This window comes from Camellia sinensis, chromosome 15, assembly GCF_055761805.1.
Source record: "Camellia sinensis isolate YWXY chromosome 15, ASM5576180v1, whole genome shotgun sequence".
Taxonomy (NCBI): domain Eukaryota; kingdom Viridiplantae; phylum Streptophyta; class Magnoliopsida; order Ericales; family Theaceae; genus Camellia; species Camellia sinensis.
In genome coordinates, this window is record NC_138975.1 from 128,679,747 (window position 1) to 128,694,761 (window position 15,015).

At 34.0% G+C, this 15,015-nt stretch overlaps 1 long non-coding RNA gene and 1 other non-coding gene across 2 annotated transcripts; one reads left to right on the top strand and one right to left on the bottom strand.

Annotated features, from left to right (window-relative positions):
- Window positions 1-1,136: 1,136 nt before the first annotated feature.
- On the top strand, window positions 1,137-3,017 carry LOC114312416 (uncharacterized). The gene is made up of 2 exons (XR_003646830.2): window positions 1,137-1,748; window positions 2,583-3,017. It is a non-coding gene; the product is annotated as an uncharacterized LOC114312416 (long non-coding RNA).
- Window positions 3,018-7,409: 4,392 nt separating this feature from the next.
- Window positions 7,410-10,100, bottom strand: LOC114312417 (uncharacterized). Its single transcript, XR_014356144.1, has 4 exons — window positions 9,955-10,100; window positions 9,738-9,786; window positions 7,883-7,953; window positions 7,410-7,766 (listed from the first exon to the last, which is right to left on the bottom strand). It is a non-coding gene; the product is annotated as an uncharacterized LOC114312417 (transcript).
- Between the last annotated feature and the right edge of the window lie 4,915 nt (window positions 10,101-15,015).

Below are 15,015 nucleotides of genomic sequence, written 5' to 3' on the forward strand. Positions count from 1 at the left end.
ACATGATCTTGAAATTTATTTAATTATTCCACGTCAATTATTGATTAGTTTAAAAATTAACTACTTAAGACTCAATTACTTATAAAATTAGTCGAAGTGCGTATAAATTGACCCGAATATCTGATGAAAAAAAAAAAACTTATAAAGATTTCTAACATTTTGGTAAGAAATGACGAGTGTATGAGTGGGGCAACTGCTCCCAATATCTTTAGAAATTATTATTTTGATTTTAAGTTAGAGTACTTGATCTATAAATCCAAATTAAGATTTTTTTTGTCCAAAGGTCCATCCTCTAAAACATTATGTTCGTAAGGACAAATTCTATGAAAATGACCAAATTATCCATATATATTGTATCAAAACCAAACCAAACTCTAACCACTCCTCTCACTTCCTGTCGTCTTTGTTTTTCTCATCTCTCTCCTGTAAGAGTAAGTAGCGGATACTCTGATCCGTCCAAACCGAACTGATCCGTCGCATTTTGGTCGGATGCATAATGACAAGTGGACGATTACAGATTAATTTTTTCCAATCTGCTTAGTTTTGGACGGATGACGGATTTGAGGTTCCTTTGATCGCAATCGAACTGCCAAATAGCTAGTACTCCTAGTAATTTGTAAGATTTTGTATTTTCAATTTGTTTAAATATTCTATTTATATTTTCAATTGAAAAAAAAATTAGATATTCTGTTATATTTTCAATTTGAAAATCCTTTTATTAAATGATAAGTGTTTATATTTAGTATTTTTGGTATTTGGTATTTAAAAAAAATTAAATAAATAGTTTTTTAGTAAAAAAAGTAATGAAATAATTTTGATAATACATGATTTTTTTATATGTATTTATTATTCGTATTTGAAAATTTACTTGATATTGTTTTAGTTACGTTGAGTTGGATTGTTACATCAACAAAAATATTGACAAGTTATATTATATTTAAAATTTATAAAAATTTAAACCGTTAAATTAATTCTCATCCATTTATCTGTCAATCTATTCAACCTATATCCATTAACCCAGTAGACGAATGTAGATTAATTTTTTTTAATCTATTAATTTGGTGATGAACGAATTAAAACCGCCCGCAACCAACCGCCAACACCCCTACTCTCCCTACTCTCCTGCTCACCAAACCCTCACCGCTTGTCTCTCTCTCTCTCCTCTCCTCTCCAAATCGACGCAGCAGTGCCGAAGGGCGGCGGCGCATGATGGATGTCACTGTCTGCGACGGAGGATCCAAGAGTCGGCGATGGTGACGGATTTGGTTTTTGAAGATGGATTAATCGCGATGGCTAACAGATTTGCCTTTGAGATTCCATTGCGTGTTCGGTTATGGCATAGCGCTTCCAATCTCTGTCCCAGACGCCGCCATCCGCTGGAAACTTGCCACCACTGCCGCCGCTCCTCCTCTGCCTCCCGATCCTTGTCTCGCCAAACAACAGATTTTCACACCCTCGTCCGCCGCCATCCTTCTCCAGCCGTGCCGCTACTACTCCTCTCTCGAACCAGAGCTTTGCCATTGATGGTAGATCTCTCTCCGCCGCCACCGCATCATTTGTGATCTCGTCCAGATTACGAAGAGGAAAAAGGGGCGAGATTTCTCTCTCTCCATCGTCTCTCTCCCTTATTCAAACACAGAATAGAAGCAAAATGAGAGAGAGTTAGAAACGTTGTCTCTCACATGGCGGTGAACGAGACGGCGGTGGTGCCGGATCTGGATCCTTCAAAGCCCGACCAAAATAGCAAGGTGATTATAGAGTTTATGATTATACTGTTCTTACCAAGAATCACTATTGTTTTTTCTCATAACATATATGTCATTTTATTAATAAATTGTCAGGTTAATTAATTATTTTTATTAATATTAAAATTTTATTTTAATTAATAATTTAAATAATTTTATTATTATATAAGAAAATAGTTAAAAATTTTACTTTTTTTAATTAATTTTATTAAATAAAAAATTTTGATAAAAAAATATTTATAATTTTTTAAATTACAAAAAATAATTCGTATTTTAAGTAAATATATATCTGTAATTTACCATTTCTCTCTAGTATATGAATTGTCAGGTGATTAGTTTTAATTTAATAGCGGACTTCTTCTTTCTATGCATGTTAGAGAGCGTTAAGATTCTCTAGTGTGAAATAGTAGAGTGTGAATTTATGAGGGCGTGACATCTGTCCCAGATCAAGGATTAAGATCAACCCTTACCAAAACGACATCGTTTTGGTGGGGGAAATTTGAAAAAAAAAGGAAGGAAAAACGTGAAAAGAGAAACGAAGGGAGAGAGAGAGGACACACAGCCACCAGACCAGAGTTTTTCTCCATCTCCGGCGCATCTTCCTTCCCTCCCGGCGACCCTACCCCTTCCCTCCCCTTCTCCTTTCTTTTTCTTCTTCTTCTTCTTCTCCTTCTCCTTCTGTGCCGGAGTTCTTTCGAAGCCATAACCCAATGAAGAACACCATTCACAAGAACCCCAATTCGGTTAACCAAAATTGAATAACAGGGTTCAGTAATCGTATTCTAAGAATTGCTTTTCGAACCATAAATCAAAACATGGGTTTGAATGTATTGCCAGTGAATAATCACCCTGTAATCATCAATATTGGGATCGTAACAAATTCCGTGAAGTCCAAAGTCATTGAACTCAAAAGGGGGCCAAATTTCCTTGTATGATCTGATCGATGGGTTCCACAAAACAAAAGACTTGCTGGGATTTCTGGTGAAGAGAAAGGGCTTGTAAGAAACAGACAAGAGAACCAACCCATCACAGGAACACAAGGGTTTCGTCTTCTTTTCTACTAACTTCAACTATCCAACTGCTACTAGTAGTGAGTGAGAAAGAAGCGGGTCTGTGCTTTAAGGTCTCTGCTTTTTATAGGCCATTTTTTGCTTTTCTCTTGTTTATCTTCATGGGTTTGTTCTTATCTTTTGACAGGTAGTGTCTGATGATCAAGAAAAGTTATTGAGAAACTACATTTTGCTTGTGAATTTGTTTGATTCTTTCTTGCAATTCATGGTTCTATAAAGCTTGACTGTATCTGGAAGGTTTTTTTTCTTTTCTTTTTTTAGGTGGGAGAAAGTATTTACTTCGGTGGTTGTGTCCTCTCTCTCTCTCTCTTTCTTGCAATTCATGGTTCTATAAAGCTTGACTGTATCTGGAAGGTTTTTTTTCTTTTCTTTTTTTAGGTGGGAGAAAGTATTTACTTCGGTGGTTGTGTCCTCTCTCTCTCTCTCTTCGTTTCTCTTTTCACTTTTTTTTTTTTTTTTTTTTTTTTTTTTTTTTTTTTATTTAAAACTTTTCTCACCAAAACAACGATATTTTGGTGAGGGATTGATCTCAATCTTTGGTTCCGTTAGTGGAACAAGTGTCTGCACCCTCATAAATTCAGTGTAGGAGATCTCTCTACCATTTCACTATCAAAAATGCTAGAGGTCTCAAAAATTCTACCAAAAGTTTTACTAAATGTCTCACATAGGTGGGGGACCCACATGGGACCACATTGTGTGGGTCCCACACCCATGTGAGACATTTGGTAAAACTTTTACGCTGTGTTTGGTTGGAAGATTTGAGGAGGGATTTGGAAAGGGAAAGAGAAAAGTTAGGTGAAATGTGAATAAAATATACCTACATTTCACTTAGTTTCACACAGTGTTTTTCTTTTCCTTTCCAAATCCTTCTCCAAATCTCCCAATCAAACACAACATTAGTAGAATTTTTAGGACCTCTAGCATTACTCTGTTGGGAAGCTAAAGCGTCCTACTTACTTCCCTCTTGAGGTGCAATGATGATTTTTTATAGTTATGTGTTGGATCACAACTTTCCTTGTTGCTGGTGATGATGTCTCTGGCTAATGCTCAATGTATGAGTTGTTTGTTTTTCATTAATAGGATTCCAAGATACATGTTTTATTAATTGGTCACGTTAATGTTTTGATTAATGAGTTTGGGTGGATCTGTGAGTGTAGTTAAGGCATTGCAACAATGCATGATTGTCGAGAGCAGCAAAACATCTTGGAAACAAATTGAACAAATAAAAGGCAACGTAGATCTGTTAAAAAAAAATGAACAGATAATAATGGAAGTTCTTTATGGAGTTAAACAAATAAAGGAAAAGATTGAACAAATAAAGCATTTCGACCAATCATATTTGGTCTAATATTTGAAGAGATACGGAAAAAAAGTAAACAGATATTCAAAAAATTTGAGCAAATAATAAATTAGACAGATAAGGAAAATTTGAATTAAAAGATTAAAAAAGTAAACATGTAGGAAAAAAAATTTGAACAGATAGAAAAAAAATTTGAATAGATAAGGAAAAAATTTGAACAAATAGTCAATGAAAGTCAACAGATAAAGTAAGGGGTAAAATTAGAAACAAAATGTCTTCCATAACTATTAAAATGATTTCTTACCAAATTATTTTACAAAAGGTGAATTTTTCACTAATAAAAAATATCTATTAGACCTATTGCTTTATATCCTAATTATTTTGAATTTTTCAACAATTAGCTCTTTAATTTAAATTTTGATGAAAAAATGCTTATTTACCCCATTGATTTTCCCCCCAAATTAGGGGCTTTTTATTTTTTCTTCTCTCATTGATATCTTTTTCTCATTTTCTTTTTGCATTTAATAAATTAATTAAAGAAAAGTGCATTGAACAGTTTTTACCTTAACTATTGCCTTAAAAAGAGTTGAAATTTAGATTTGAAAAGTCTTTGCCAAGAAAAATAGAGTTTTGAGAAATAAAACATGTAGTTGGAAAGTAATATAAACTCCAAAATTTTAGAGTTGTATTTTAGCAGAATAAAATAAAATAAAATGTAAGTTGCAAAATTTGACAACATGTTTGCCTATTAAAGAGAGTAGTAAACATAATTGGAGGGTTCAATGGTTTTAAGGAAGCTTAAAGAGAGTAGTAAACATAATTGGAGGGTTCAATGGTTTTAAGGAAGCTTGAGATCAACTGTAAATTCTGAGGTCTAAAGGTAGGCCATGTTATTAGAGATAGAGTCGGGGGGACAAAATTAGAGGGTGTGGCACTACTTTTAATTCAATTATCAATAACAATGTCTCATCAATATATGAAGAATAATTTTACATATATTAATAATCTTATTAAATATACAATAGACTTGTTAATGTATATGTAGTATTTCTAAATATATTAGGTATTGATTTCTTAGATATATTTAGGAATAGCCATAGTTAGGTTTCTAGTAGGATACTCTTTCTTAGCGTATATATACATGCCTTCTATTGTATAGAATATATTCAACTCTACAATTATTCAATACAATTCATTTAATACAATATATATTATTCTCTCTCTCTACTATTCCAACATGGTATCAGAGCTATAGGTTAAGTTCTTGGTGTTTTCGCCTTACTGACAGGCGATAGCCTTGCTTTGGCCGCCCACCGGACCTCAACCTATTCAGTTGTCATATTTTCCTGTCAATATCGCTTTGTGGTGATCTCTTCCTTTATCCGCTGGTTTACTCCTACCTTAAATATCTCTATCATATTTTTTTTTCCGCTTCTGCTCCACTCTGTCTTTCCCTCTGTTTTAACCACAAATAAGTTTCTATGTTCAAACCTATTTGAGTTTGAGGGGGGGTATTATACCTATATCATGGTGAGCATGGTGATATACCATGTGAACCACTTAAGTCCCAAACCACCACTAAGTTGTCTCATTGGCGCACCATCTAAGCCGTTTCCTTGGTGCACCGCCTCTTTTGGCGCACTCTCTAAGCCGCCCCATTGGCACATTACCTAAGCCGTCTTCTTTTGCCACACCCTTTAAGTCGTCTTCTTGGCGCACCACCAAAGTCGCCTCCTGGCGCACTATCCAAGCCATCCCCTAGCGCACTCAATTATCTATTGCCATCATCGTTCAGCACCACGTCATTAGTTATGTGTGTGCCACGCTTGCTGGTTCAACGTACAGTTCTCTACATCGGTCCGGCATGACCCCTTTAAACTGTCTCTACATCGGTTCGGCATAACCCCTTTAAATTGTTCCAACATTGATTCCGGTTAGCTCTTACATCGGTCTGGCATGACCCCTTCAAACTGTCCCGACATTGATTCCGGTTAGCTCCTATATCGGTCCGGCATGACTCCTTTAAACTGTCCTGACGTTAGTTCCAGCCAGTTCCTACATGGTCCAACACGACCATAAACTGTCTCTCGGCGTTAGTTCCAGCCAGTTTTTATATTGGTCTGGCACGACCTCAAATTGACCTAACATTAGTTTCAGCCAGTTCTTACAATGGTCCGACATGACCATAAACTGTTTCCCGACTTTAGTTCTGGCCTCTGATCTATTTGAAGCGCCATTTGCGCTCCCATTCAGATTTTGCAATCTATTTGCCTTTTATTTTATTTAATTTTATTTCATGTTTCAGTTTCTCTCTCCAAACTCAAGATGTTTATCCTCCTTGAGTTTGATGGGAGATGTTAATGTATATGTGGTATTTCTAAATATATTAGGTATTAATTTCCTAGATATATTTAGAAATAGCTATAATTAGGTTTCTAGTAGGATACTCTTTCTCATAATTAGGTTTCTAGTAAGATACTTTTTCTCAGCCTATATATACATGTCTTCTATTGTATAGAATACATTCAACTCTACAATTATTCAATACAATTCATTTAATATAATTCATTCAATATAATACATATTATTCTCTCTCTCTCTACTATTCTAACAAGACTGTGATTGATTGTTAAAAAAGCAACCATATTTAAATATTCAACATGTATGCTTTTAGTAACATTGTTAGTAAAACTTCAACGTCGTATTTGGTTGGGAAATTTAGAAAGTAAAAGAAAAAATGTAAATAAAATATACTTACATTTCACGTAATTTCACACGTCTTTTCATTTTCTCTCTTCAAATTTCTTTCCAAATCTCCCAACCAAACACAGCCTAAATAAATGTAGAATTGTTTATATATGAATTGCTTGATTGCAATATTCGGGATTAAATTTTCTTTTTATCTTGAAAATGAAAATATTATTATAAAAATATCAGAATATCAATTTTTATTTGTACAAAATTTTAAAAATATTGTTAATAAATATATTTGTAGAGACTAATAATCTGAGAAAATATCAAAAAGATGGAAAGTAAAAAACATAATTACAAACTCATAAAAGTACAAGTGATTTATGCATTGGATTGTGCAAATGAGTGTTATACTTTTTATGAATTTGTAATTATTTTTTCAACTTCCCAAGTTTTCGATATTTTTCCAAATAATTTCATGCCAAAAAAGTTTAACGAATTTTTTGGTTCCAAAAAGATAATAATTCGTTAAAAAATGTCTAATTTTATTACTAAAACAATAACAATGGCACTTTCCACAATTAAAATATTGGGTACATTAAGTTATTTTCAAAAAACTTCACCAGTACAATCCAATTAGAAATTTACCCTTTTAAAGGAAAATTCCAAAGATCACCGCACAATACATTTCGACCAATAGGCCAACTGTTTGCTCGTAAAGAGAAAATTACACAAAACCTTTTCAATCTCTTAAGGAAAATAAATATTAAAAAAAAACCAAAGATAATTGGACCTCATTCAAATTAAACCTTTTTTCTTTTAAACAAAACAAAAACATCTCAATTAGGATAAAAACCTGTGCCAAGCTCCCAATGCAAATGTTAACTCTCTCACGGGTGCGTGCGGGGACTGAAGCATCTGAATTAGTTGTTGGACAACACCTTTTTGAACAATGTGCACCTGTACAAATCATATATAAAACTATAACAAAGAGTGTATAACAGTGGAATGGGATGTGTTCAAAAAATTTAAAATTCTATTTTAAATTGTAAAAAAACTATTTCATTCCACTTTACAGTCTGAATCTGTAGCAGCAAATTGCCCAAGTAACAAAGTTGCTTGTCTTTGGCTCTCTAACCTGCAGGAACTATAATTGAAATCAAAATATTATTAGGATACAAAAATTGAAGGAAAAGTCAGAGAGGGGCAACAAGCTCCAAATTATTTAGAGGCCTAGTTCCTACAATGTGAATTTGTTGATTTGCTTGCAGCCAACTAAGGATTGTGTAGCCAAAACTCTAAAAATAATATTACAGCAGAAAATCTATGGACCATTGAATGAGTTTTCTTTTTATTTTATTTTTTGTCTTACTAGTTTCTTTGGCTGCTTGTTCTTTCTCTATGAACACCAAACTAGTTTCAAATTTTTCGTTTCACGAAACCATTCAAGCTACATCTAGTTTTTCCACCAAACTAGTGTTTTAGTATAATAAAATGGACCATCTATAAAAATCCAACAGTTTTTCCCACTATAAAAATGTGAGGAAAACAAAGTTCCCAAACTGACTTCTTTTACTTTTCATTTTTCAAAATTTTTTCAAGTCCAAACTGTGACTTCTTAGCATCACAAGTAACAACATTTGAAGTTTTCAGCAATAACTTTTTCAGATATATCATCTTAAAGTGACAAGTAAACTTTCTTTAATAATTCTAAACATAAGAGGTTACCACATCATGTCATAGTTAAACCTCAACACACAACTAGAATTTGAGGGGGGGAAAAAGACACTATAATAGCAATGAAAAAGGCATCATTTAACAAGAGAAGGGATTGAAAGAGAGACATGCTCTCACTAAGTCGTGCACACTACATTTAAAACATCAATAACATAACATTCTTCTTCTTTTTCAATTATATTATTATATATTATATGAATATAAAATGAATGAAATCTAAATTTTGGATTTTAATAGTTTGATTGGTTTAACCATACAAATCAATCCAACAGAAATCCTGTTATTGATGTCCAATAGATGATTTGCATTTCCCCAATAAAACGAACCGGAAAAAGGAAAGTTCTCTTGGTTTTTTGTTTTGCTTTCTTTGTTTGTTTGTTTTTCTTTTTTTTCCTTTTTTTTTTTTTTTTTTGTTTTTGTTTTTGTTTTTGTTTTTTGTTTTTAAAATTATGATACAAATCAACCAACTTTATCAAGCATTGAATAAAAAAATGATGATGAATGAGGCAAAATAATGTACCTCTGGAACATGGAAGAAAACCACCCTTTCTTTTCTTTTTTTTTTGTTATCTTTTTCTTTGGCCCTTCTTTGGAAATCATGTTAGCAACAGTATCAGTTTTTTTTTTTTGTTACATCAAAAGCACTATTGCGAGAAACCAGGAGAACAAAAGAGCAGCACAAACAAAGAAACTCATGGGAAAAACACAAACAAAACACCTATGGCACAACCCTGTTTGTTGAAGAATAACTTAGCCAAGTGAGGTAGCTTAATTTAGCAAGAACTCAGCCAAGTGCAACAGCTAAACCCAGCCATGTATAGCAGCAAACCACCCACCAAGTCACTACTAATTAGCTATAGCAATGAATCATCTTATTCCCCTGCTACAGAATCTCACCTAATGTAGATTAGATACTCTAAATCACTAACAGAGTATGATAATCTTGGGGATGCTAATATATATATATATATATATATATTTAGGAATTTCATAGTATTTCCAAGAACCACAAGAATCAAAGAAAATTACTAAAATTCTGAGGAAAAAAGAAATTATACTATCAAAGAATCAAGTTCATATATATATATACACACCAAATAAGCTCTTCAAAATTACTTCAAAAAACATAAAAAAAAAAATCAAAACCACAAATTGGGGAGCAATAGAGAGAGAATGAGAGTGAAAATGAGTTACTTGAGAGTAGCGAAGCTAGTGGCGCTAGTGATTGAGAGCAACGACTGCACTGTGTAGAAAAAAACCTGTTAGGGTTCATAAATTAGGGGTGAGGGAGAAAGAGGGATGAGAGACAAGAGACAAGAGATGGAGATGAGAACAAGGGTTTGAGTCGGCATTCAGTTAATCAGCTGTAAACAAGAACGAGAGAGAGAGAGAGAGAGACTGAGAGAGATACTTTCGCGGCTAGACGCCACTGCACACCGCCGCCTTTGCTACCCTACGTCGTTGTGTGTGAGAGAGAGAGAGAGAGAGAGAGATGAGCGCGACAGAGAGACATATGAGCGACCATGAGCAAGAGGAGAAGAAGAAGAAAAGAAGGGGGAAATTTTGGGAATAATTTGTTAGTTTTTGGTTGTGGTTGTTGTCGTCGTCGTCGACGACGACTTGGCAAATGGGTGGGTTTGAACAAATCAAAATAGGATTTGTATTAAAAATTTGTTTTAATTTTTAAAAATTATTTTTTGAGTTTTTAATTAGTATTTTTTTTTAAAATTTTTAGTGAAATTTTTCAATACTTTAATCAATTAAAATATATTTTAATCAATTAAAAATTGATTACAATATTAAAAAAGTTCACTAAAAATTAAAAAAATAAGGATTGAAACTTGAAAAATAGTTTTCGAAAATAGAAACCAAATGAAATCGATTTGAACTCACCTATTTAATAAAAGAGGTTTAAGTGGGTTCGGTGAAGATAGAATGCTAGTGGTGGCGGCGGTGGAGGAGTGGTGGTGGTAATGGAGCGGCGGCGGTGGAAGTGGAGTGGTGGCAACAGTAGTGGTAAAATAAGGCAGTGGTGGTGGAAGAAAAATAGTAGCGACGACGGTGGTAATGGTGGTGGTGGGATAGTGTTAGTGGTCGTGGTAGTGGAAGTAGTAGAGAGGTGATGGTGGTAGTGGTGGTGATGCAATGGCAGGGGCGGCGATGGTGGAGTAGTGGCACTGGTAGTAATGGTGGTGGTGAAGTAGTAGTGGTGGTGGTGTAACGGTGATGGTGATGATGGTAAAGTGGCGGCAGTGGCAGTGGTAGTAATAGTGGTGGAAGAGAGTTAGTGGTGGCAATGGTAGAGTGGTGATGGTGGTGGTCGAAGATAGGTAGTGGTAGTAGTGATAGTGTTGGAACAATTTTCTGTGTAAATAAAATAAACTGAAATAATCCAAACAAAATAAAATAAAACTTATAGAAATTATTTTGTTGAACCAAATAAAATTACAAGACCAAGTCGAGTGTGTGACACTCTGTCCTTAAGATAGATTCACCCTGCTATGGTGCTTACGGTTGAGTGGCGTCTATCTCCCAAGATACAATGATTTTCACAAATTTGTAGTAGCACTTCAAACAAATTTGTCCGGCGAACTAGAACCTTGTGTTCTATAACTCTCTGAAATTTTCCTTAAAATAATATGAAGAATAAAGGACGCAAGAGAGCAAAATGAAAGCAAGGAAAATAAATTTTCGGAATCTATCAAAATTGGAATGGGGCTGCCTTTATATAGGCTTTGTTGGCACTTATTCAATTTGAATAGAAAAGGTATGAAGAAGGGACATAACCCTTCCTTTAAAATAAAAAGACACTATGAAAGGTTTGCACCCTTTCATTCAAATGGAGGTTTGACCCTTTTTATAAAACAAAAAGACACCATGAAAGTTTACACTCTTTCATTCAAAATGAAGTCTATTTCAATTCACAACTACCTCTTTATAAATTTTTCAACAATCCCCCACATGAATGAAATTGACAGAGAGAAAATGAAACAACATGATGTAAATACAAAGAGTACAGAAATTAGAAATATTCTGCAAAGGATAGGTAGCTTTTGGCTTTGAACCTTCCCTTGTGAGACACTATCGGATTTACTAGCTAACCAGTAAACATGATGTCTTGAACTGTTCAGCCATTTGTGTAAACCAAGACAATAGAACTCACACAGTATATCTCCAGACGCAGTTTAGTTCTCACTATTGTGTTCATTTTGGCCCTGAACAACCTGGTCTTTCATGAGTGCTCTAAAGACTTGTAGCCCTGCACAAATCTCATAGAACCGACCCAGTTCACACTCACATAGGTGATTCTTATGAAGAATATCCTGCCATACTCCACTAGGTTTACCTAGATATAAGAATCATTAAAATTTTACTTAACCTAAAACGCTGCAGACATTACTATTTCATCATAGAAATAGGTAGGAGTTAGACTCCCCAATGATCCTTCTGACTTATTCACAACTCGGTTGTTCCTTTGAACCTAGATCTTGGGATCTCCAGTCAACTAGGCTGGGTTGTCGTTGAGGTAACTCTTATTAAATAGGCTTAAGTCTCATTCCCCTCGATGAATTCTCAACTAACTCTCTTGCTAACCCTTTGGTTAGTGGATCCGCTATGTTGTCTTTAGACTTAACATATTCTATGGAAATAATTCCATTAGAGAGTAGTTGTCTTACGGTGTTATGTCGACGACGAATATGTCGAGACTTACCGTTATACATATGACTCTGTGCTCTACCTATTGCAGATTGACTATCACAATGTATGCATATAGCAGGCACCGGTTTTGGCCATACTAGAATATTTTCAAGGAAGTGGCGAAGCCATTCTGCTTCTTTCCCAACTTTGTCTAATGCTATGAATTCTGATTCCATAGTAGACCTAACAATGCAAGTCTGTTTGGAAGATTTCCAAGATACAGCCGCCCTACCAAGAATAAAGACATACCCACTGGTGGACTTCGAGTCTCTAGTATCTGATATCCAATTTGCATCACAGTATCCTTCAAGTACTACTGGATATCTAGTATAATTAAGCTCAATGTTACGAGTAAATCGGAGATATCTTAGAACCCTTATAATTGCTTTCCAGTGTTATACTCTCGGATTACTCGTATATCTACTTAATTTACTTACTGCATAAGCTATATCCGGGCGAGTGCAGTTCATCAAGTATATTAAGCTTCCAATAATTTGGGCATACTCTAATTGAGAAATACTTTCCTGTACATTCTTAGAAAGATACAAATTAACATCTACAGGGAGTTCTAGCAAGATGATCATCATCTTTGCTGAATTTGTCAAGTATTTTCTCAATGTAATGAGATTGTGACAAAGCATATCCTTCTGATATTTTGGTAATTTTCATACCAAGAATTACATCAGCAATGCCCATGTCCTTCATGTCAAAATGTTTATTCAACATTTTTTTGGTAGTTTTAATCATGTCATTATTACTACTAATGATGAGCATATCATTTACATAAAGACATACAATGACATAACCTTTATCTGTATTTTTAATATAAACACATTTGTCACATTTATTAATTTTAAATCCATTTGACATCATTACCTTGTCAAATTTCTCATACCATTGCTTTGGCGCTTGTTTTAAACGATATAATGATTTAACTAATTTACATACTTTCTTTTCTTTTCCTGGAACAGAAAAACCTTCTGGTTATTCCATGTAAATTTCTTCATTTAACTCACCATTTAAGAAAGCAATTTTAACATCCATTTGATGAATTTCTAGATTGTATAGAGATGTAATGGCAATTAGCATTCTAATGGATGTTATTCTAGTAACCGGTGAGTATGTGTCAAAGTAATCAAGACCTTCTTTTTGTCTAAAACCTTTGACCACAAGTCTTGCCTTGTATTTGTCAATTGATCCATCCGCTTTCATTTTCTTTTTGAAAATCCACTTGTACCCAAGAGGTTTACAACCTGGTAGCAAGTCCACTAATTTCCAAGTGTGATTTTGCAAGATGGATTCAACTTCACTGTTGACAGCTTCTTTCCATAAAGGAGCTTCAGGACTAAACATAACCTCTTTAAAAGTTAAAGGCTCATTTTCTAAAAAAAATGTTAGGAAATCTGGACCAAAAAATTTTGAGGTTCTAGCACGTTTACTACACCTAAGTTCCTCTACCTCATTTTGATCTAACTCTTGTTCTTGATCATGTTCTTGATCCTGACTAGTAATAGCATTATGAGATCTTTTATTGTTACTAGTCTCTTGTCTAGTCTTATTTGGAAATACATGTTCAAAGAAAGATGTATTCCGAGATTCAATAATAGTATTTACATGCATTTCGGAATGTTCTGATTTATGAATCAAAAACCGATATGCACTACTATTCTTGGCATAACCAATGAAAATGCAATCAATGGTCTTAGGATCTATCTTAGTCTTTTTAGAACTAGGAATAGCCACTTTAGTCAAACACCCTCACACTTTTAAGTATTTGTAGGATGGTACTCTTCCATGCCACAATTCATGTGTTTGATTCACTTTCTTTCGGGGTACTTTATTAAGTATATAATTAGCAGAAAGTATTGCTTCCCCCCACAAGTTCTGAGGTAATCCAGAACTTATTAACGTGGCATTCATCATTTCTTTTAAAGTCCTATTTTTTCTTTCAGCAATTCCATTTTGCTGAGGTGAGTAAGGAGCAGTAGTTTGATGAATTATTCCATGTTCTTTACAAAACTCACCAAAAGGTGATTCATGTTCACCACCTCTATCACTTCTAAGCTTCTTGATTTTCTTACTAAGTTGATTTTCAACTTCATTCTTATATTGAATGAAAGTTTCCAAAGCTTCATCCTTGGTTTGAATTAAATAAACATAATTATATCTAGTATAGTCATCTATAAAAGTGATAAAATACTTTTTCCTACCTCTAGTTTGAATTGATTTAAAATCACAAATGTCACTATGAATTAGTTCAAGTGGTTCCGTACTTCTTTCAATTGAATGAAAAGGAGTTTTAGATAATTTTGCCTCAACACAAATTTCACATTTATGATTTGAATCAATGTCAAATTTAAGTAAACATTCCATATTAATTAATCTACGTAAAGATCCATAATTAACATGTCCTAATCTACCATGCCATAAATTTGAAGACTCAAGCAAGTAAGAAGAATATGTGTCTTTATTAATACCAGAGGGTACAACAATCATTACATTCATTTTGAAAAGGCCATCAGACATGTAACCTTTTCCTACATACATCCCGTTTTTGGTAAATACAAACTTGTCACTTTCAAAAACTAGCCTAAACCCATTCTTACTCAACAAAGATCCGGAAACAAGATTCTTGCGTATGTCCGGTACATGCAGCATATTATTGAGAGTGAGTTCCTTTTCAGATGTCATCTTGAGTACAATCTTTCCTTGTCCTGCAACTTTGGAAGTTGAGGAATTGCCCATAAAAAGTTGTTCACCATTGTTCACTGTA